The sequence below is a fragment of the Oryctolagus cuniculus genome, chromosome 2, assembly GCF_051225735.1.
Source record: "Oryctolagus cuniculus isolate XC-2025 breed Fujian yellow rabbit chromosome 2, ASM5122573v1, whole genome shotgun sequence".
Taxonomy (NCBI): Eukaryota; Metazoa; Chordata; class Mammalia; order Lagomorpha; family Leporidae; genus Oryctolagus; species Oryctolagus cuniculus.
The window spans coordinates 66,364,774-66,385,747 of NC_142868.1; the positions used below are offsets into that span (position 1 = coordinate 66,364,774).

At 44.9% G+C, this 20,974-nt stretch overlaps 1 long non-coding RNA gene across 6 annotated transcripts in view; it reads left to right on the forward strand.

Moving 5' to 3' along the window:
• The window catches only part of LOC138848477 (uncharacterized), a 46,719-nt gene extending 26,554 nt beyond the window's left edge, over positions 1–20,165 (forward strand). For 2 of the 6 annotated variants that reach the window (XR_011386302.2, XR_016228933.1), the window contains 2 exons: positions 4,761–5,074; positions 10,456–20,075. This is a non-coding gene — a long non-coding RNA (uncharacterized LOC138848477). Of the gene's footprint in view, positions 1–3,311; positions 3,363–4,760; positions 5,075–10,455 lie in introns of all 6 variants that reach the window. The other 4 variants (XR_016228934.1, XR_016228932.1, XR_016228931.1 and 1 more) reach the window with 4 other exon arrangements.
• Positions 20,166–20,974: the final 809 nt, after the last annotated feature.

The window sequence follows — 20,974 nt, forward strand, 5'->3', positions numbered from 1 at the left end:
TGGGTGAGCCTCATCCAATCCACTGAAGATCTGAATCAAGAAAAAGCTGACCTGCCCAAGCAAGAGGGAATTCTGCAGCAGGTGGATTTCGGACGTGAATGGCAACACTGGCTTCTTCCCGAGTCTCCAGTCTACCGGCTCACCCTGCACACCTGGGGCTTGCCAGCCTGGCCATGCAACAATTCACTAAAGTCTCTCTCTCTCTCTCTCTCTCTCTCTCTCTCCCCACACACACACGCATGCACATACACACCCCTACACACACACATACACACCCTATTGATTATCTCTCTGGAGAAACGTGGCTAATACACAGATTTATGGACCAATCGTGAGTCCTCCACTACCTATCTGCAGCATTTATTTATTAAGCCTACTAACCCCCTGAGCCTCAGTTTCTTCATCTGTGAAATGGAGATTTTATAGTCTTGAGGTGTTATGTGGAGACTGTAAAACACATGAACTACCAGGGTAGTTCTGTATTGGAAGTGGAGCAGCCAGGACTCGAACTGGAGCCTATAAAGGTTGCTGGCATTGCAGGCAGCAGCTTAATTTGCTATGCCACAACGCCAGCCCCCAGATAAAATTGTTAACACTGAGAAAATACTTCTCTGCATAACATATTTTAGTAAACAACCCTCATTTATCATAAATTCCTTCCCTTCATCTTTCTATAACTCACCTCTCCCATGCTGAAGTCCAAAACTTTTTTCCCTTGTCTAGCCCAAGATGTGTGCCCCAAATTCTAACCACCTCTTTGATTCACATTGCTTTGTGAATTCCAATACTTATAAATGTAATTCCATCTATTTTTTTCTCTTGTTCATCTGTCTTTTTTCAGTTTATTTTGCATGGTCCCCAACCACTGAACTAGGAGATAGAGGAAAAAATGTTTTTCCTCTCTTTAGGGTATAAAGGTGAAGGGAAACCCCACCCATGCATCAAGGCTTACTGAAATGAACAAAGACCAGGATAAAAAGGCGTACAAATTTAATAACGAGCATGGGCACACGAGTCATACACAGTGTTGGCCTCTCAAAAGGCCCAGTTGGTGGAAGCTTAAACACACCCTTCACAGGGGAAAAGGAAGTAGAGGAAGTCACTGGCGACTTCAGAAGGAGAGTAGCTGTTTACCAGGGAGAAGGAGTAGACCTGGCAAGCAGGAGTTGTGAATCCTTGTCTTTGGAGTTTGAGTGGTGAGCCCGAGAGATAACCATTATCTTGTGGCAAAGATTATCCCTGTGTGGTTTCTTTTTTTTTTTTAATAAATAAATCTTTTTATTTATTTATTTGACAGGCAGAGTGAACAGTGAGAGAGAGAAAGACAGAGAGAAAGGTCTTCCTTTGCCGTTGGTTCACCCTCCAATGGCCGCCGCGGCCAGCGCACCACGCTGATCAGATGGCAGGAGCCAGATACTTCTCCTGGTCTCCCATGGGGTGCAGGGCCCAAGCACTTGGGCCATCGTCCACTGCACTCCTGGGCCACAGCAGAGAGCTGGCCTGGAAAAGGGGCAACCGGGACAGAATCCGGCGCCCCGACCAGGACTAGAACCCGGTGTGCTGGCGCCACAAGGCGGAGCATTAGCCTAGTGAGCCGCGGCGGTGGCAGCCGCCCTGTGTGCTTTCATTCCTCGGTCTTCTTTTCTGCAGTAGATGATGAGATGTCAGGAGGAAGGAGAGGCCCAATCTTAAGGCAGACAAGGAGTTTCCAGAGAGATTCCCTCCCGGTGCTTGGGAGGTGGGAGCAGAAGCAAGACAAGTTGGGGACGTTGATTGTGAAGCATATTAGAAGCCCTCCCAGCCTTTGAGGAATTGTTTTCTGAGCCTCGACCCAGATATCATTAAAAATACAACAAGTCTTACGATTATAAAGTCTTGCCTACTCTACACCAATATTCCCAATCTCCAAACTCAAACTGATTTTTCTCCTCCTGAATTGATGAAATATTGTGTAGAAAAAGATGGAGATCTTTAGGAAGGTGAAACTGGCAGCCAAGCCAGTTCAGTGGAACAGCTAGAAAAACCAATTTAAGAGTGGAATGAGCCATAATTATCCACATAATTAATGTGGATTATCACCCAGTTTTCTGGCTTTGCCAGATGTTGGAACGAGAGGTACTGTGTAAAAAGCGTAAGGCTTGAAGTCTGAAGATCTTTCAAATCCCAGCTTTGCATCTTAGCAGCTGTTGGCTTTGGGGAAGTTATTCATTCTCTGAGCTTCAGTTTGCTCATCAATAAAATTCAGTTACTGGTGCATAACTAGAAACACAGAAAGCTGGAGTTATTGAATCAGTGGACAAATGGATGGTTAATAGTCATTTTGAATGGAAAATTGTTCACCAAACCCAGGTTTAGTGAAACCAACACAAAAACAATTCAGTTGACAGAGAACACCGTTTTAAGAGGATGATGAGGTAAATGGAGGAAGAAGACTTATTCTGGAAAAGTGGGAAGCACTTCAGAAGTAGTAGGAGCCTCTTGACTTCGAGAGCTCAATCTTGTTAAAGTATTTAAGCCTCAACATATTTTAACAGTCTCATTTTCAGTGAAGGAAGTTGGATTACAGAGGGTGAAGAGAGAAAAAATACACCTGTGAACTATGCATAATATCCACAATATTTGGCCGGCGCCACGGCTCACTAGGCTAATCCTCCGCCTGTGGTGCCGGCACCCCAGGTTCTAGTCCCGGTTGGGGTGCCGGATTCTGTCCCGGTTGCCCCTCTTCCAGTCCAGCTCTCTGCTGTGGCCCGGGAGTGCAGTGGAAGATGGCCCAAGTGCTTGGGTCCTGCACCCACATGGGAGACCAGGAGAAGCACCTGGCTCCTGGCTTCAGATCGGCGCAGCGCGCCAGCCGTAGCGGCCATTTTGGGGGTGAACCAATGGAAGGAAGACCTTTCTCTCTGTCTGTCTCTCTCTCTCACTGTCTAACTCTGCCTGTCAAAAAAACAAAAAACAAACAAACAAACACACACACACACACACACACACACAATATTCCAGGTGACCAGTTGGTCAAAGCAGAGTAGATACTCTTGATGTCAAGACCTTGCTTTCCTAACCTTAAGATGGTTCTTGGTGAACTCCTAAAACAAGATGTTTTTTCAGACTCAAGTTCAACCACATAGACCTCATAGAATGTTTAACACGTTGTTTGTTTTCCATCCATACCAGAGGAGTCATCTGTGTGCACGCCTCTGCACACATAGCCACAGGGGTTTTCCAAACTTTGCTTTCTAGTTTATTCTAATGAACACAGAAGGGATCATGAAAGCCTGAAGAATGTGTATTCTTTTTCTTCTCTTCCCGCACAGGTGCCAGTGTGCTCAAAGTGAGAGCAAAGAATTGGGCTGAGTACTGATGAGGTGATGAACAAAGGCAATTATATGCCCTGGTTTCTGACTTAGAACACAGGACGGGGTTATTTCCCAACTTCAGCCCAGTTGTCCCATTCCAGTACTAACGAGACTTGCTTGATTGAACTCTCTCTCCTTCTTTCTTTTTCTTTCTTTCAACCTTTCTTTCTTTCTCCTTTATTTATTTGAGAGGCAGGCAGAACAGAGAGAAAACTCCCATCCACTGGTTTACTCTGCACCGGCTACTTCTAGGGGCTGGGTTGGGAATCAGGAACCTATAACTCAGTCCAGGACTCCCACATGTGTAGCAGGGGACCAACTACTTAAGCCATCATCTACTGCTTCCCAGGATCTGTGTTAGCATAAAGCTGGAATCAGGAGCCTGAACTGGCGGTCAAAGCCAAGAACTCCCATTTGGGATGTAAGCATCATAACCATTCGACTCAAAGCCATGAGAGGGCTTTCTTAACTAAGCCATAGGATAACCTCCACGTTGTCTCTAAGTAAGTTACTTAATATTAGCAATTGGGTGTTTTGAAGTACTTTTGGAAAGTGATTACATTTTTTGACAAAAATTTAACATGCATCAATTTCTTATGATTATTGCTGTTGATTTTTCTAAAAACAGATAATATTATGTCCCTATCCTCAAGGATTTTATAATATGCATGGGGATTCAAATGGAAAAAGTTAAATTAGAGCAATACATGGAGGGCACTTATATTATTAACTTTAATATAAGAATGAGAACATTATTTATTGAGCATTTACTACGTTCCAGATCCTGGCATAGTTGTGTTCATTTAATCCTTTGGTTAGGGGCTGGCACTGTGGCACAGCAGGTGAAGATGCAGCTCATGTACTGCATCTTGTATCAGAGTGTCAGTTTGAGTCTCTTCTGCTCTTCTTCTGATCCAGCTTCCTGCTAATGTACCTTGGGAGGCAGTAGATCATGGCTTAAGTATTTGGCCTCTGCCACCCAGGTGGGAGTCCTAGAAGGAGTTACTGGCTTCTGGCTTCAGCTTGGCCCAGCCCTGGCTGTTGCAGTCATTTGGAGAGTGAACCAACAGATGACAGACTGATGTGTGTGTGTGTGTGTGTGTGTGTGTGTGTGTGAGAGAGAGAGAGAGAGAGAGTTTGCCTTTCAAATAAGTTTACATATACATGTATATGTTTATTATATACATATATATTTAAAAAGCCTTTGATTAAAATGTCCTATCAGGTGAGGGACACCATCTGCATTCTACAAAGGCAAGCTCAGAGTGCTTGGGTAATGGTGGGGTAAGGAGGCGCTACCCCAAAATATGGCACCTTGGTGTACTGAACATTTTAAGGGGGAGGAGTCTGAGAGAGCATGATCATGAGGGTCTCTCTGACCTCCCCCTCCCCCCTCCCCCCTTTCAGCCCTGAAGGAAGTCACAGAACCTGGGAGGAACTTTCTGATCTACCTCCTGAGTCAGCTCCTAGGACGCTCAGGAGAGAAGTGCCCTCCCTGTGCTCAGCGGGAAGCAACATCTCCCTCCTTGAAGAGTCACGGGGAACGGTCTGGATAGACAGCACGTGCGCCCAGCATCGGCTGTCATTAGATCCCGGCCACTCTGTGCAACCACACTGCTCCACAGCTGTCTACCCCCCAAGCCTACTATGAAGAGTGACTCCTGCCTAGCTGTCACTTTGGGCCTTCATTTCCTTACGAAGCTTCCTGCGTCAAGTACCAGGTAAATTAAATACACTTGCATGCTCGTCTCTTATTCATCTGTCTTTTGTTACAGAGGCCTCGGTCGCCAACCTGGGGTGGTAAGGAGAGTATTTTTCCTCCCCTACAGAACCTAGATGAGGGGCTTCTCACCCAGAGTTCCTTACTCAAAACCCAGGAGTCTGTCAGCGACATCAAACGTAACCATACATATTAAATCTATCAGAATGAATCATCACTGTAGTTTGATGCATTCACAAAACCCCCTTGACTCTTGTGGGTAGTTCCGTACTGAGCTGGGCAAGTATAAGGCCTATTAAGCGCAACTCATCTGCACTCCACTGGCAGAAATCCCAATGTCCCTTGTCCCCAGTGGCCGGCCTTTCAAGAAGAGGTAGCCACCCTTCCAAAGAAACATTTATTTTGCAATTACAAAGAGCAAAGGCCCTTTCCAAAAGCTTTGTTTATTGCCCAGTATCAATCATTTAACATGTGTTCTGTGAGCTAGGGTGTTTTACGTTGGTTTTGTTTGCCCAGTGTGGTTCCAAAGCATGGTTCAAAGTCAGAAGTGAAAAAACTGATGGGAGCTGCATCGACATTTTTCCATTGCAGTGCCATGGCGTTTACATGGTGTTTGTATTAAAAACCAGGGAGGCCAGGGTTGTGGTGCAGTGGGTTAAGCTGCTGCTTGTGATGCTAGCATGCCAAATAGGAACACCAGTTCAAGTCCCGGTCACTCCACTTCCAATCTAGTTCCCACTAATGTGCCTGAGAAAGCAGTGGAAGATGGCCCACGTGTTTGGGCTCCTGCCACCCATGGCAGAGACCAGGATGGAGTTCCTGGCTTCTGGCTTCAGCATGGCCCTGCCCTGGCCACTGCAGCCATTTGGGGATGAACCAGTGGATAGGAGATCTCGCTCTTTCTCTGTCTCTCCCTCTCTCTCTGTCATTCTACATTTCAAATAAATAAATATTTAAAAAAATAAGAAAACTAGAAGTTCCACATTTTCACAGTGACTTGGGTATTCTAACCATCATTCAGATAATGTCCAAAATCTCTCATCCTACAACATTTTGGCTCTCAACTGATCATTTTGTTAATGCTTGATTGGACAGATGTTTTTAGAGAGTCTAGAATTAAAGGAAGTCTAAGGCCTGCTAATGGTCTTATTTGTCTTACTTGCGGGTTTCCCAGACGGAATCTCATAGTGTGGTCCACAGCAAGGAGTAAGCATTTCCTCATTCAGTATACAAGCTGACTGACACGGAAGTACAGAGGAACTCGGTGTCCCGTGTAATGCATGGAGACAGGAGACCCGGAGCAGGGAAGGCAGTGCACCGCCGCCGGAGGGGCTCTTGCAGACACTAAGAGCAGGCAAAGGAAAGAACAGCTTCGTGCAAAAGCTACATTGTAGTAGAAGAGGTTTTCTGTGCCCTTTGAATCCTGGGCTCGAGACAGGGGGAGGAAATTATAGCCTGAGGGGCTTTGGTTGGCTTCCAGAAATTCAGCTTGGCCTTAAACTTCCTTCAAAAGTTAAAACTGAGGCCACACACACTGACGTATAACCACAGACACACACGTTAGACAAACAGCTCAGAGAGCATCAGAGTGTTCTCTCTTCTATGTCCCTAGCTCAGTACCAAATACTTGGTGTGTTAAGTCCTTTTTTTGTTAAGATTTAGTTATTTATTTATTTGAACAACAGAGTTACAGAGAGAGACATGGTGAGAGACAGACAGGAAGAGAGATCTTCCATCTGCTGGTTCACTTCCCAAATGGATGCAATGACTGGGCTGTGCCGATCTGAAGCCAGGAGCCAGGAGCTTCTTCCACGTCTCCCACCCAGGTGGCAATGGCCCAAGCACTTGGACTGTCTTCTACTGCTTTCCCAGGAGTATGAGCAGGGTGCTAGATAGGAAGTGGAGCACCTGGGACTCAAATCTGTGCCCCAGAGAGATGTCAGTGCCGCATGCAGTGGCTTTACCTGCTATGCCACGGCAACAGCCCCGCTAAGTCCTTCAAATAAAAGAACTGAGGTGGCTCATTATTAATGGCAGGAACCAATATGCAGAAATACAAGGGTCATATGAATATAATAAAGAATACTTCTTCTGGAGCTGGTGCTGTGGTACAATGGGTTAAGCCACCACCTCAATGCCAGCATCCCATATGAACTTCCGTTCAAGTCCCAGCTGTTTCACTTCCAATCCAGCTCCCTGCTAGTGAGCGTGGGAAAGCTGCAGAAGATGGCCCAAGTGCTTGGGTTCCTGGCATCCACATGGAGACCTGGAGGAAGTTCTAGGCTCCTGATTTTGGCCTGGCCCAGCCCCGGCCATTGTGACCATTATGGTGAGTGTATCAGCAGATGGAAGATCTGTGTGTGTGTGTGTGTCAGTGTGTGTGTAACTCTCTCTGTAACTCTGCTTTCAAATAAATAAGCAAATAAATCTTCTTTAAAAAAGCTTTTCAAAAATACTTCTTGTGCAGCAAGGGTCCTTAACAATGGATTCAGACTTTACTCGAGACTCGGAGCTTCTGACCTCCTGCCTACGCTAAGGGACACAAATCCTTACATGTGACCTACGTAAGCTAGTGAGGGCTGTACGTCTCCTTTTCTCAGCTTCATTGCCAGGCAGTAGCAAATGCGGCCATGAAGTAAATATTTGGAAACCAACAAACACATGAAAAATGCTGTACGACCAGTTCTGTAAATTCAACGAAGCACCAGTTCTCTATTCCATTGGCTCTGTGACAAGTGCCTTGCAAAACAGATTCACTGAAGGCAGAAGTCATGACATTATAACAGCAAGATCTAGTTGAATGTCTAGTGAGGGTCAGGTGCAAGAACCCTTCTATGAAGTGTGGCTGCAGGTCCTGTGTCAAATCCTAAACCAGAAACAAGAGTTGGAAGGGTGGGGGCCGGCAGTGTGACGCAGTAGGTTAATCCTCTGCATGTGGTGCTAGAATCCCATATGGGCACTGGTTCTAGTCCTGGCTGCTCCTCTTCCTATCCAGCTCTCTGCTATGGCCTGGGAAAGCAGTGGGAGATGGCCCAAGCACTTGGGTCCTGGCACCCATGTGGGAGACCCGGAGGATGTGTCTGGCTCCTGGCTTTGGATCAGCTGAGCTCTGGCCATTGTGGCCAACCAGCAGATGGAAGACCTCGCTCCCTGTCTCTCTCACTGTCTATAACTCCACCTCTCAAATAAATAAATAAAAATCTTAAAAAAAAGAGTTATAAGGGTATATGTTATCAATTAGGCTGTCTGGGTTATAATACCCTGTTTATGCAGGGACAGTATTTGCAATGAATCCACACATTTTGAACACCTCTTACTCAATGAAAATCACTTCTAAACTTTATTATGCTAAAATAACAAAGCTGTCCGTGTTTATGAGGGGGTGGGAGGAGGGAGGGGCCGATAAAGAGAAAGGTGGTGCTTCTCACTACCTCTAGGGCAGGACTTCCCACTGGTCTTTCAAATCCAAAAAATAAAAAATAAAAAAAAAATTCCAGCACTTGGGTATGAGTGTGTGTTCCTTCCTCAGTAGGTCTTCCAAGTTAGCTGGGTGTCTCTGGGTGTTGATTTGAATTAGCTTTTCAATACACAATGAAATGCCTGAGGCAACCAATTTTACAAAGAGAAAACGCTTACTTAGTTCAGTTGTGGAGGTTCAAGTCTAAGATCAGGTGGCCCCAGTGACTTGGCCTCCATGATGTCAGTGGATGGCCATGAGAGAATGTGTAGAAGCAGGATCACATGGTGAGCCAGAGAGCAGAAAGAGAGAGAGAGAGAGAGAGAACAAATTCTGGCTTTTAAAGTAAGCTTCTTGTGAGAACTGCCTTTAGGGAACCCCCCAGTGACCTAAGGACTTGCCACCAGGCCCCATGTCCTCAATGTTTCACAACCTCCCTACAGTGCCACCCCAAGGACCATGTCTCTAACATAGTAACCTCTTGGGCGGGTGGGTGGGGTGGTTAACATTCAAATTTCTAAACCAAAACACAACAAAAAAATCCAGAGATAGGTACCTTTGCTGAAAAAGTTTATAAGTTAATTGCAGGCAATATAACATTTTCATTACAACTTTGAGTCAGACTGGGAACTTGGGCATACCATAGGGTTCTAGGTTTAAGAAAGGCCTCTCTGGGGGCTGGTGTTGTGGCACAGCAGGTAAAGCCATCACTTCAGATGCTGGCATCTCACACTAGAGAGCTGGTTCAAGTCCCAGGCTGCCCTGCTATGGGTCCAGCTCCCTGCCAATGTGCTTGGGAAGACAGAAGAAGATAGCCCAAGTGCTTGGGCCCCTGCATCCCATATGAGAGGCCTGGATGGAGTTCCAGGGTCCTGGCTTCAGTGTGGCCCAGCCCTGGCCATTTGACCACATGGGAAGTCGACCAGTGGATGGAAGATATTCTCTCTCTCTCTCTCTCTCTCTCTCACTCTTCCAAATACATAAATCCCTTTTGTTTTTTGCTTTTTTAATTTTATGTACATCTTTAAATTTTTAATCAGTTTTTTAAAGGTTTATTTATTTGAAAGGTAGAGATACAGACAGAAGAAGAGAGAGACACAAAGGTCTTCCATCTGCTGGTTCACTCCCCAGATGGCCAGAGCTGAGCCAATATGATGCCAGGAGCCAGGGTCTTCTTCTGGGTCTCCCGCATGGGTGCAGGGGCCCAAGCACTTGGGCCATCCTCTACTGCCTTCCCAGGCCATAAGCAGAGAGCTGGATCGGAAAAGGAGCAGCCGGGACATGAACAGGCGTCTAAATGGGATGCTGGTGCCACAGATGGAGGCTTAGCCTACAAGACCACAGTGCCAGCCCCTAACTAGTTTTTAACAGATTCAATATGATTTGTAGATACAAATCTAAGAACATAATGATATTTTCTTCCTCCCCCCCCTTCTTCCCACCATCCTTCCTTCTCCCTTTCTTTCTTTTTTTAGTTTTTGAGGTAACAGATTTTAAATTTATATTATAGTACAGAGTTTTTTTTTTAAAGAAATGAAGGAGGGAGGGAGGGAGAAAAGAGAGGAAGGAAGTAAGGGAGAGAGAGAAAGAAAAGAAAGAAAAAGAAAGGAAGGAAGGAAGGAAAGAAAGAGAAAGAAAGAAAGAAAGAAAGAAAGAAAGAAAGAAAGAAAGAAAGAAAGAAAGAAAGAAAGAAAGAAAGAAAAAGAAGGAAGGAAAGAAGGAAAGAAAGAAATGCAGGAAGGAAGAAAGAAAAAATCAAAAAGTCCGTCCTCACTCTTGGTTGTTACAGCCCACCGCTGTCAGGGGTTTTCTTGTCTGTGACTTGCACCAATCATTAACCAACCAGGTGACAGCAAGCAGGGGTGGAGCTCAGTTCCTTCCCAGGCTCCTAACTGGAAGCTCGCTGTTTTACCCTGTTTTAACAGAATTCCACAGACTGAGTAACTGATAGAGCAGCAGTTTCTGGATGCCCTGGTGGCGAAGGCTGGGAAGTCCAGTGTGAAGACGCCAGCACTGGGTACGGGCTTGCTGCATCCTGACGTCACAGACGGCATCACATGGTGAGACAGAGCCAACTCTAGCTCTGCTCAACACTCTGTCTCTAGCTCAAGGCTCCCCTCTAGTTCCCATAAAGCCACTGACCCTGTCATGGGGACCCACCCTTTTGACCTCATCCAATCTTAATTGCTTCCCAAAGGCACCCCACCTTCTGATTCCACTACCATATGAATGTGTGGATTAGGTTAGCAATGTATGAATTTGGGGGAACGCATTCATAGTACTAAGGAATATCTTCACCAGGAGCAATCAACCCCATCTCCAGTGTTTTCTCTGCATAACTTTGAAATGAGCCGATGTCTTCCTGATTTGCCATGAAAGGTACACAGTATCAGTCTTTTAATACCAACCAAGACACCACATAGGTGGGGGGGTGGGTGGTTCACTTTGACCAACTTAAATAGGTCCCTGTGAGCGCTGTTCTGGGCTAGGCCTCTGTCCTGAGCTCTGTCTTCAGCCTCCTGGAACCCTGCTAACCCAGAGTAGCAGGAATCCTGCTGCCCTTGAGATCTAATCACTCTGCACCACCTTCAGCAAGAATCCTGTTAAGTCAGTTTAGCAGGACTCTCCCTCCACTAGAAAATGTTCGTGGTAATGTCTACTCAGTCATTTTCAACTCACTCATGTGGGTTATAATGTGAAGGCAAGACCCAGCCTCTCGCCTGTCTCCCTTAGAACAAGGTGTTCTTGCCTGTCCTTCATCAAAAGGAATCCACTGACTTGAGGGAGTGATCCAGCTGTCCTGACGGTTCTAACCACCAGACTCAAGTCATTTGCTTGTCTAATAGATGAAAACCTTGATGACCAGTACTGGCTAGAGGGGTCTGTTTAGGGGAATTCCTGTCCAGGCAGGGAAACTCCAGGTCTGAAGCAGAAGGTAACTACCACTGACATGTAACCCTCCCCTACACGTGCACCAACTGCAGCCCACCACGTGCACCAACTGCAGCCCACCTGGCCATAAAAAAGTTGCTAAAGAGTACGGCATTGCTGACCCATCAAAGGAAGGTCGCGAACACTACTGATCAACTAGGAACTTGGACGTGAGTCTGTCATGCACATCGGAGCCTCAACTTCAATCTATAAGAACCTTCACCCCTAATCCTCTGGGAGCCCAGGATTCAAGCAATAGCTGCTGGCTCTTGCTCTGCTCATTGTAATAAACACCTACTTTCCTCCACCACCCCAGTGTTGGTGATTGGCTCTCTGTGCAGCAGGCAAGCAGACCCCGGTTCGAGGGTTCTGCAGCAACATCTCCAACTAGTTTGGGTGTTTTTCAGCAACACTGAGACCCCCTTGTCCCCACTCTGCTCCTGACTTCAGCCTGGCCCAGCCCTGGCTGTTTTGGGCATTTGGGAAGTGAAGCGGTGGATGGAAGAGATTCTCTGCCTCTCCGCCAGTCGAACTTTCAACTAGATGAAAACAAGTAACTTTTTAAAAAGGAATCGCCAATGACTGAATGAGTTCAAGGAGAATTATAATTTTTGTGACTTTCTGTTTGGGATATTGCTGATTCTTGAATGTTCTATGTTCCTTATATAAGGAGCCCCTTTCCTTCTTAAGGTAACTACAATATGTAACCATTTAGTAGATCATATTTTTACCAACAAAAATGGAACATCCATCTTTTTTCTCCCTGTCACATCTTTCTGGAATCAAGTATTCTCATTTTCATGGCCTTACAATTATTTACATGACCTCAGTAAGAATCAGTCTTTCTTGTAGCAGGATATAATTGGCAAAACTGATCCTACAACCAAGGCTTGGTCTGGAATGTCATATGGGAGAAGGATGCGTGAAATCAGTATGAGCACTTCGTCTTAATAACCTAACGTTGACTCTATGGAGCCAGTGCTTAGGAAATCCTCCTAGGGAAAGTAGCCTCTTATCTGGTGCCTTGGGCTCATTCCTATAAATTCCAAGCTGTCCTGCTGTATTCAGATTTGAGCCCACCTAGTCTTTCTCCTATGGTTATAGTTTCGACAGCCATTGCAGTGATACTGAATAAAGTCTTCCTTACCATTTTAATTATTGTCAGAATAACCTTCCACATACATCCAAAATGGACTGGATTCTCCCTCCTGCTGGAAATAAACAAACAAATCAAGATGTATTCAGGACAACTCTTGGGGCCAGCATTATGTGGAACTGCAGGTTAAGTCATGGGCTGTCACACTGGCACCCCATACCAGATCACAGGTTTGAGCCCCAGCTACTCTGCTTCTTATCTAACTACCTGCTAAGACACCTGGGAAAGCAGAGGATGGCTCAAGTACTTGGGCCCCTACCACCCACGTGGAAGATCTAGACAGAGTCCTTGGCTCTTGGCATTAGCATAGACCAGCCCCAGCTGTTGTGGCATTTGGGGAGTGAACCAGTGGATAGAAGATCTCTCTCTCTCTCTTTCTCTCTCTCTCTCTTTCTCTCTCTACCTGTCATTCCAACTGTTAAGTAAACAAATAACAATTCTAATGATACCAGACATCAGTCAATGAAGGACAATTATGCTTGAGAGATAGGAAACAACTGATAAGATACCAATGATAATGGCCCCACTTCACTTTGCCGAGAGCTTTGAGGCTAAAGCATAGGAAAGGGGTACCCAGGTGGCCTTCCTGAGCTGAGGAAACAGAGCTAAAAGCTGGGTAAACCAAAACAGGAAGAACTTACAGAGAAGCTACCGAAGAGATTTGCGCGCGCGCACACACACACACACAGTTCTAGACTTCTGCAGAGGGGCCCTACCGCGTATTCTGAGTATTGATTTGGGCATGCATAAGAGAAAACTACCCAAAGCCAAAGAATTACCTGAAAGGATTGGGAGGAACAATGTCTGATACACACAGCTAGAAATGGCACCTGTTTGTACCAGCCAGGTTTAAGACACAATGATTCATGATGCAATGAACAGAGTACACAGAGTCTGTACTCAGCTGTGTAGAACAGTCAGGCCCAGACTGAGTCTGCTCTAGTCTCACATAACAACTTATAAAAGAAAAACTTTTAGATTGTTAAGACTTTAAGTTTTCAACTGCTTGCTTCTAAGCAATTTCACTGGATCCCAGAACAAAGTTCAAGAATATTTACAGGATTTCAAAATCATCAAGAATCCAATAAGTTAAAATTCACATGAGCTTGACAATTACTAATCATAAAAAGACACAGGCCAATGGGCCACAATGAGAGTTAGAATCAACTAACTCAATCTCATCTAGAACTGACACAGATGATAGAATAAATAGAAAATGAGGTGAAAAGAGTTATTGTAGTGAATTCCATGTTAAAAAAGTAAAATAGAGGGCTGGCGCTGTGGCACAGCAGATTAAAGCCACTGTGCAGTATTAGCATTCCATATGGGCGCCGGTTCAAGTCCCGGCTGCTCCACTTCTGATCCAGCTCTCTGATATGGCCTGGGAAAGCAGTAGAAGATGGCCCAAGTCCTTGGGCCCCCACACTCATGTGGGAAACACAGAAGAAGCTCCTGGCTCCTGGCTTCGGATCAGCTTAGCTCTGGTTGTTGCGGTCATCTGGGAGTAAACCAGCAGATGGAAGACCTCTCTCTTACACTGCCTATGCCTCTCTGTAACTCTGCCTTTCAAATAATAAATAAATCTTAAAAAAAGAGTGAAATAGAAACATGAGAGACATAGAAGAGAACAATCTAGAGAAGAAAACTGCAATATTAAGATAAACACACACTGTATAGGATTACTTGAAGATTTTTACAGAATAAAGTATACTTGAAAAGTATACTTGAAAGTGGAGCAAAATATATTATCCAAAAGGAAAGACCAAGGGAAAAAAAGATTTAAAAAGTGAACAGAATCAGATAACTTTGGGAAAATTTCAAGGAGCCTAATACATGTAATTAGGAAAAGAGAAGAGAGGGTGGGTAGCATGGAAAAAATATTTAGGCAGATAAGTGTGGTGGAATGAGAAAGCCACGCCAAGATGGCCGCTGGCAAGCGAGCGTCAGTTACTCAGGAATGGCTTTGAATCCCACCTGGCAATGGAGCCTGCCTGGCAACAGGCTGTGATTGGATGGCTTTGGATACTGCCTGGCAACAGGCTGTGATTGGTTAGGGCATAAACCGCCCCTTGACTGGATTGGCTGTCTTGGCTATATAAGATGTTGTACCAACTGAAATAAACGAGTCTGCAGTCTGCTCCCTCTGGCCCGCTTTCACCAGACTCCCGGGGTCTGTGTGGTGACTCCGCCCCTCTTGCCCCCACCACGCTCCTCCTCTCAGAACGAATCCTCTCAGAAAGAAATCAACCTCAACAGATAAGGGCCACAAATTTCCAAATTTAGTGAAAACCATAAACTCATAGACCCATGAAGTTAAGAAAAAAAAAAAAAAAACCCAAGCATAAGAAACACAAAGAAAACTGTAGCAATGCACACCATAATCAAATGTATGAAAACCAGTAATAAAAAGAAAATATTAAAGTCATCAGAAAAATAGATATGAACAGGGGATCAAAAATCAGGATGATCCCAGATTTCTTATCAGAAATATCAAAGGATAGTGTGGAAATATGCAAAGGATAGTGTCTCCTGGCTTCAGCCTGCTCCAGCCCTGGCTGCTGTGAGCATTTTTGGGAATGAATCAGCAGATGGAAGATCCCAATCTTTCTCTCTTTCTGTCACCCTGCATTTCAGAAAAACAAGCAAACCAATTTTAAAAAAAGAAAAACCTCTATACAAAAATAAAAAATATTTTTTTTTTAAAATTTAGTTGGTATGATACGGAAGTCATTTCTACTTTAATACTTTAATCCATACAAGGAAAGCAATTTGAAATATACTGATATTGTTGGGGCAGATTCTGGTGCAAGGAGTTAAGTCACTGTTTGTGACACCTCATCCCATATCAGAGTGTCTGATTAGAGTGCTGGCTGCTCTGTACCTCCCATCCAGCTCCTTGCTAGTGTACCCCAGAGGCAGCAGTTGCAGGCCCAACTTCTTGGGCCCCTGCCACCCATGTGGAAGACCTAGATGGAGTTCCTTGCTCCTGACTTTGGCCTGACCAAGCCCTGGCTATTGCGGGCATTTGGGGAGTGAACCAGCCAATAGAAGATATCTCTTTCTCTTTCTGTGTCTCTTCCTCTCTGTCACTCTGCCTTTCCAGTAAGTAAATAATTAAAAAAAAAAAAAAGAGAGAGAAAGTGATATTGACTAATCTGCTTTTTGTACTTTGTCATTTCCTTGTTCCTGTTCAAATTACCTTACAAAACCCCACTGTTCTACCACTCCCAATTGCGTTCCCTTCCATTTCACAGACTGGATGCTACCAGATTCATGAATCACTAATAAAAACCAACTTGATCTTTAAAACTCTTGAAAACTTATCCTTAGATACCTCTAAAAAAATAGGTACCAGTGCCTTAAAATATCTGGTTCTTCTCACAGCTGCAATGGAAATTCTCATACCTAACTTCCAGGATTATTAAATTTCGTGTTTAGTTCATCTGTGTGTATGGGTCAGCACCCAGTCAGAAAACCTGAAACTAAGAACTGCAAGTAGCAGGAAGTTAACATAGGAGATTGGCTTCGACGCCTCCGAAAGGCTGGGAGACTAACCGAGGAAGCTGAGGTCACTTACAGATTAATAACTGCAGGAGGCCACTATCACCCTAATGACCGGAAAAAAAAAAAACCCGCAGAGCTGGCTCTCTTGCTGAGGCTGCTGGGGTCCCCACTGCCCCACCGCTCTTGCTGGGAAATTTTCAGGAAGCCAGGAAGGGAAACTCCCACCAGGGAGTGCCCGTCACTCCTGCTGCGGCCAGCTCCGGGGACCAGGAATGCCGCGCTGTCCAGACTGCCGGAACCCTTGCGGCTGCCTCCCAGCTACTGACATTCTAACCCCTGGGCAGAAATCCACATTCACCCGCGGCCACCGCCACTGCCTGAGACTTCGCCAGAACAGGAACGGAAATAAAATGGGCTTCTGCTTTCTAGACTCCCACCGCCGTCTGTCCCTGGTAGAACCCAATCGGAAGCCAGCCCGCTGGGGAGTCTGGGAAATGTAGTTTTCAGGCTTTCCGGACCCTTTATAAACCGGCAGGGAGACTGCGAATGGAGTTGAGTGCCGATTGACAAGTAGCTGGCCCGCTGTCCTACTTCCACACAGATGCCTCACATACCACGGCGGAGTGTGTGTACGTCCAGGTGGTTTCCATTTGAGTGTGTTTGAAGTGAAGTGAACATATGTTGAGTGTTTCAAAACTTCTAATAGAACACACTGTCACAGCACATTTAACCATCTGATGATCAAACCCCTCTTCCTGCTAGCCATTGACTCCTGCATGGGATGTGTAAATTCTGGCAAAAAACTTGCTTTTCACACTCCACCTTGTAAAAAAACTAGCAGAATATTTCTCCTCTCCGGCCTCTTCTGTACTTTAAAGTGCTTCCTTAAATACCTGGTGCACTGTATATATTGTACAGGGCCATGACTATGCAGATTCACCCTCTCTCTTAAATGAGCTCAGAGATACACCTGGTGGTCTCATCAAAACTATCCATAATTCTTTGCCAGTGGATACACATGAAGGCTGCTTAATCTCTGACATTCAAAAGGCTATTCTACTGAACCACCATGACTGTCCCTCATGACATGCATGCTCTCTTAATTTCTCATTTTAATCCTTGCAACAACTGATGAAATTAGGTACAGGAAAACGAGGACCCCATGTCTGGTAAGCAAGGAAGCCAGGATGCATTTCCTGACTCCTACATTCATATGCCAGCATGGACGAGTGATCAGTCTCGCAGACACAATAGAGATAGGTGACCTCCATGGATCGCCTGTCACAGGCCAGGCATTTTGTGTACATTTGATACAAATTACCAACTTGGACCTCCCAAGCACCCTGAATGGTAGGTACTGGTTCCCATTTTACAGGTAGGAATGTGAAGTCTAATGTTATAAACAAGTACAAATGAAGAATTGAAGCTAGATCACACTTGTTCGTAAGTCATACACATTTAGTAACATCTATTTCGGAGTTAAAATGTAAGCGTCTAAATAAGGAATAGATCTGGGGAGAATAGGACTAGAACTCCCCCTCTCGCTATCTGTAACTCTACCTCTCAAATAAATAAATAAATATTAAAAATAAAGATACACAGAGCAGGGATGCTGGTGTTGTGGTACACCGTATTAAACCCCTGCCCATGATGCCAGCATCCCAGATGAGCTCCAGGTCTAGTCCTGGCTGTGCACTTCCTATCCAGTTCCCTGCTGGTGCAACTGGAAAGCGGCAGACGATGACCCTAACTATTTGGGCCCCTGCTACCCATGTAGGGGACCCAGGTGAAGCTCTGGGAGACTTGGATGTAGCTCCAGGCTCCTGGCTTCAGCCTGGCCCAGCTCCAACTGTTGTAGCCATTTGAGGAGTAGACTAGCAGATGGAAGATCTCTCTCTCTCTCTCTCTCAAATAAATAAATAAATAAATTTTAAAGCACCCACACAGCAGAGCGCCCTGGGCACTTGTCGCAGCTCTCTTCCTCTCTGTGGCCTCTTCCCAGCCAGTGTCTCTCAGAAGTGCAGAGTCCTGAACAACTTATATTTTTCCCCCCAGGGCCCAGTAGAAGTTTGAATTGGGGTTTCCAGGCCAAATATCTCTACTGATCCCCCTGCAGTGGGGCCTCTTGCTTCTCCCCTCCAGCCTACATCCCACTCTGCAGGTTCCCTGGAGCAAATACCTTCATCACAGGCCAGGCCTCTCTTTCCAAGGAGCTGGAAATACAGCGGGGCAGGGTCCACGCCTGCTTTTTATTGATATCTCTGAAGACCCATTATGTCACTATGCATCCTGGGAGTGATCTATAAATATCTTCTGACTAACTGAAATAATGCATTAACACTTTTAAAAAGAAAAAAAAATCTCCTCCATTTTAGGGAAAGTGCAACCATTAAAGTCAACTTGGTGGCTCATGTTGGGATTTGCAAGCAGCATTTAGAGCAACTGCAATGCATTAAGAAATTAGTGATACCAAGCAAAACAGAAGTAGACAACAAATATGTTACCATGTTCTAAAATATCTTGAGTATAAAATTTAGGGTCATGAGATGGCATTTCCTGCCTATAGCTTGCAGTTGTGGCCTCACTCTCCACACCTTGTTCTTCTCTGAAGGAGGGAAGGGGAGGAGGAGGAGGGACAAGTGGGGAAAAGGGAAAAAGGAAACCCTGGACTACTGAGAAATTGCTGGCTAAAAATTCCTTCTATCTCAACACTTTGTCCTCCTAACCTAGGTCTGTGGTAGAGCTCAATATAGCATCATACATCTATGCCAAATTCAGGTGATGTCCAAAGTATTTGAGTCCTAGCCACCCATGTGGGAGACCAACTCTCTCTCTCTCTCTCTCTCTCTCTCACACACACACACACACACACACACATTCTCTGTCTCTGATATACAAAAAAATAAACAAAAAGTTTCTAAAGAAAAAATGGCCAACATTGCTAATCATCAGGGAAATGGAAATAAAAACCACCACAAGTTATCACCTCACTGCAGTTAGATTGGCTATTATAAAAAGGACAAATACAAACAAGTGCTGCCCAGGATGAGGGGGAAAGTGCGTGCTTGTACACTGTTGGTGGGAATGCAGATTTGTCCAGCCATTGTATCAAAACAGTACAGAGCTCTCCAAGAAATTAAAAATAGAGCAGTCATATGTCCCAAGAATCCCACTAGAGGGTACACATCCAAGGAGAGTGAAATCAATCTATTGAGCAAACATCTGTATACTTGTGTTTTTGGCAATGCTACTCATAATAGCCAAAAAAAAAAAATCAAAACAACCTAATTGTCTATCAACTGATGAATGGATAAGGAAGATGGAATATACACACAATGAAATACCACCCAGCCATGAGAAGGATGAAACCTGTCATTTGTGACAACCTGGATGAAACTAGAAGTCATTATGTTACGTGAAAGTAGCCAGACAGAGAAAGACAATCTCACATGATCTCATCCATACTTGTAATACAAAAACACATTGCTCTCCTAGAAGTGCAGAGATAAAGAGGGGTTACCAGAACCTGGAGCAGGGAGGGAGGAGGGGATGGGGAGAGGTTGACTACTAGGAACTAAGTTATAGGAGAAAGAAGGTCTGATGTTCTGTTGCACGGTAGGATGACTGTGGATGTCTCTAAAAATAGCTGAATGTTTTAATTGTAAAGAGATGATAAATATTTGATGAGATATGATTACCCTGATTTGAATAACACACAATGTACACATATATCGACATGTCACATGGGACCCCATAAATAAGGATAATTTCTATGTGTCAGTTAAAATTTTTAAAGCCAAGTAAAGTGTTTTTAAGGGTCATCTTGTGAAAAGTCATTCTTAGAAGCAGCTACACATCCAAGGGAGGAATTTTGGCATTTTGCATCTACATACATTTTCAGGAGCTGATCAAAAAAAAAAAAAAAAAAGCAGAAACGGTGCTGGTGCAATTTCTCCATTTTACAACAAGTCTATACCGATCCGCATCAAGAGCCTGAAACACGTGTAGCCCTGTGATGGTTTCTTAGGAGATCTTAAACACAGATCATTTGTAACCCTCAGTGAACTCCCTGGGCATTTTCTAAATGTCACTTTCTTGTCTTCAGTTCCACTTCCTGTTTCAGTTGTGGCACAGCAAATGCTCTCCCACTGCTTTGGAGTCTTCAGCTTCAGTGGGATTGGGTACACGGCCAAGTGCCTGAAACCCCGGATCTGGGCCCAAGAGCCTCCTGGTGCTTCTCCATGGTGTCAGGTTTCTTTTAGCTCAAGGATCCATCCAGACACCTGGGGAAACATCTCTTGTAGACTGACCCCCACTCTGTCTCCTTCATACTATATGGGAAGGAAGTTACGACTTAAAAATAAAGTTTACATATCAACTTCTACCCAACATGGAAGTCTTAAAAATCTGAAGTCGAAGTCCCACACTGAGATTTTCTCAATGTCATTAACAGTCAAGTTAATATCCGGTCACCTCAGAGCACATCCAAGCTGACTGGATCCGGGGAGAGCTACCCCAGGAAAACCAGCAGTGATGTGTTCACTGAGAAACATCCTGCCTGTAGCCCAGCCCGAGTCTCACACCCACAGCCCCATATGCTGCTGCTGTGTCCACCTGCCTAGTGAGAAATTCCCTAGGTTTGTAGCAGTGTCTTTGGATCCCCTTAAGTTCTACTTGGTGAGAATTTTGGAACTTGCCTGATGGATGCCAATGATAGATGAAAGAGCTGGTCGTTGCATCAAAGAGATTTCATTGACAACTTTGCTCGCCTGCAAAACTGACAAAGCCAAGTGAGGGTTTCTTCCTGTGGAGCCTGCCTCGTCAGCTAGCGGGGCTGGAGAATCATCTGGCCA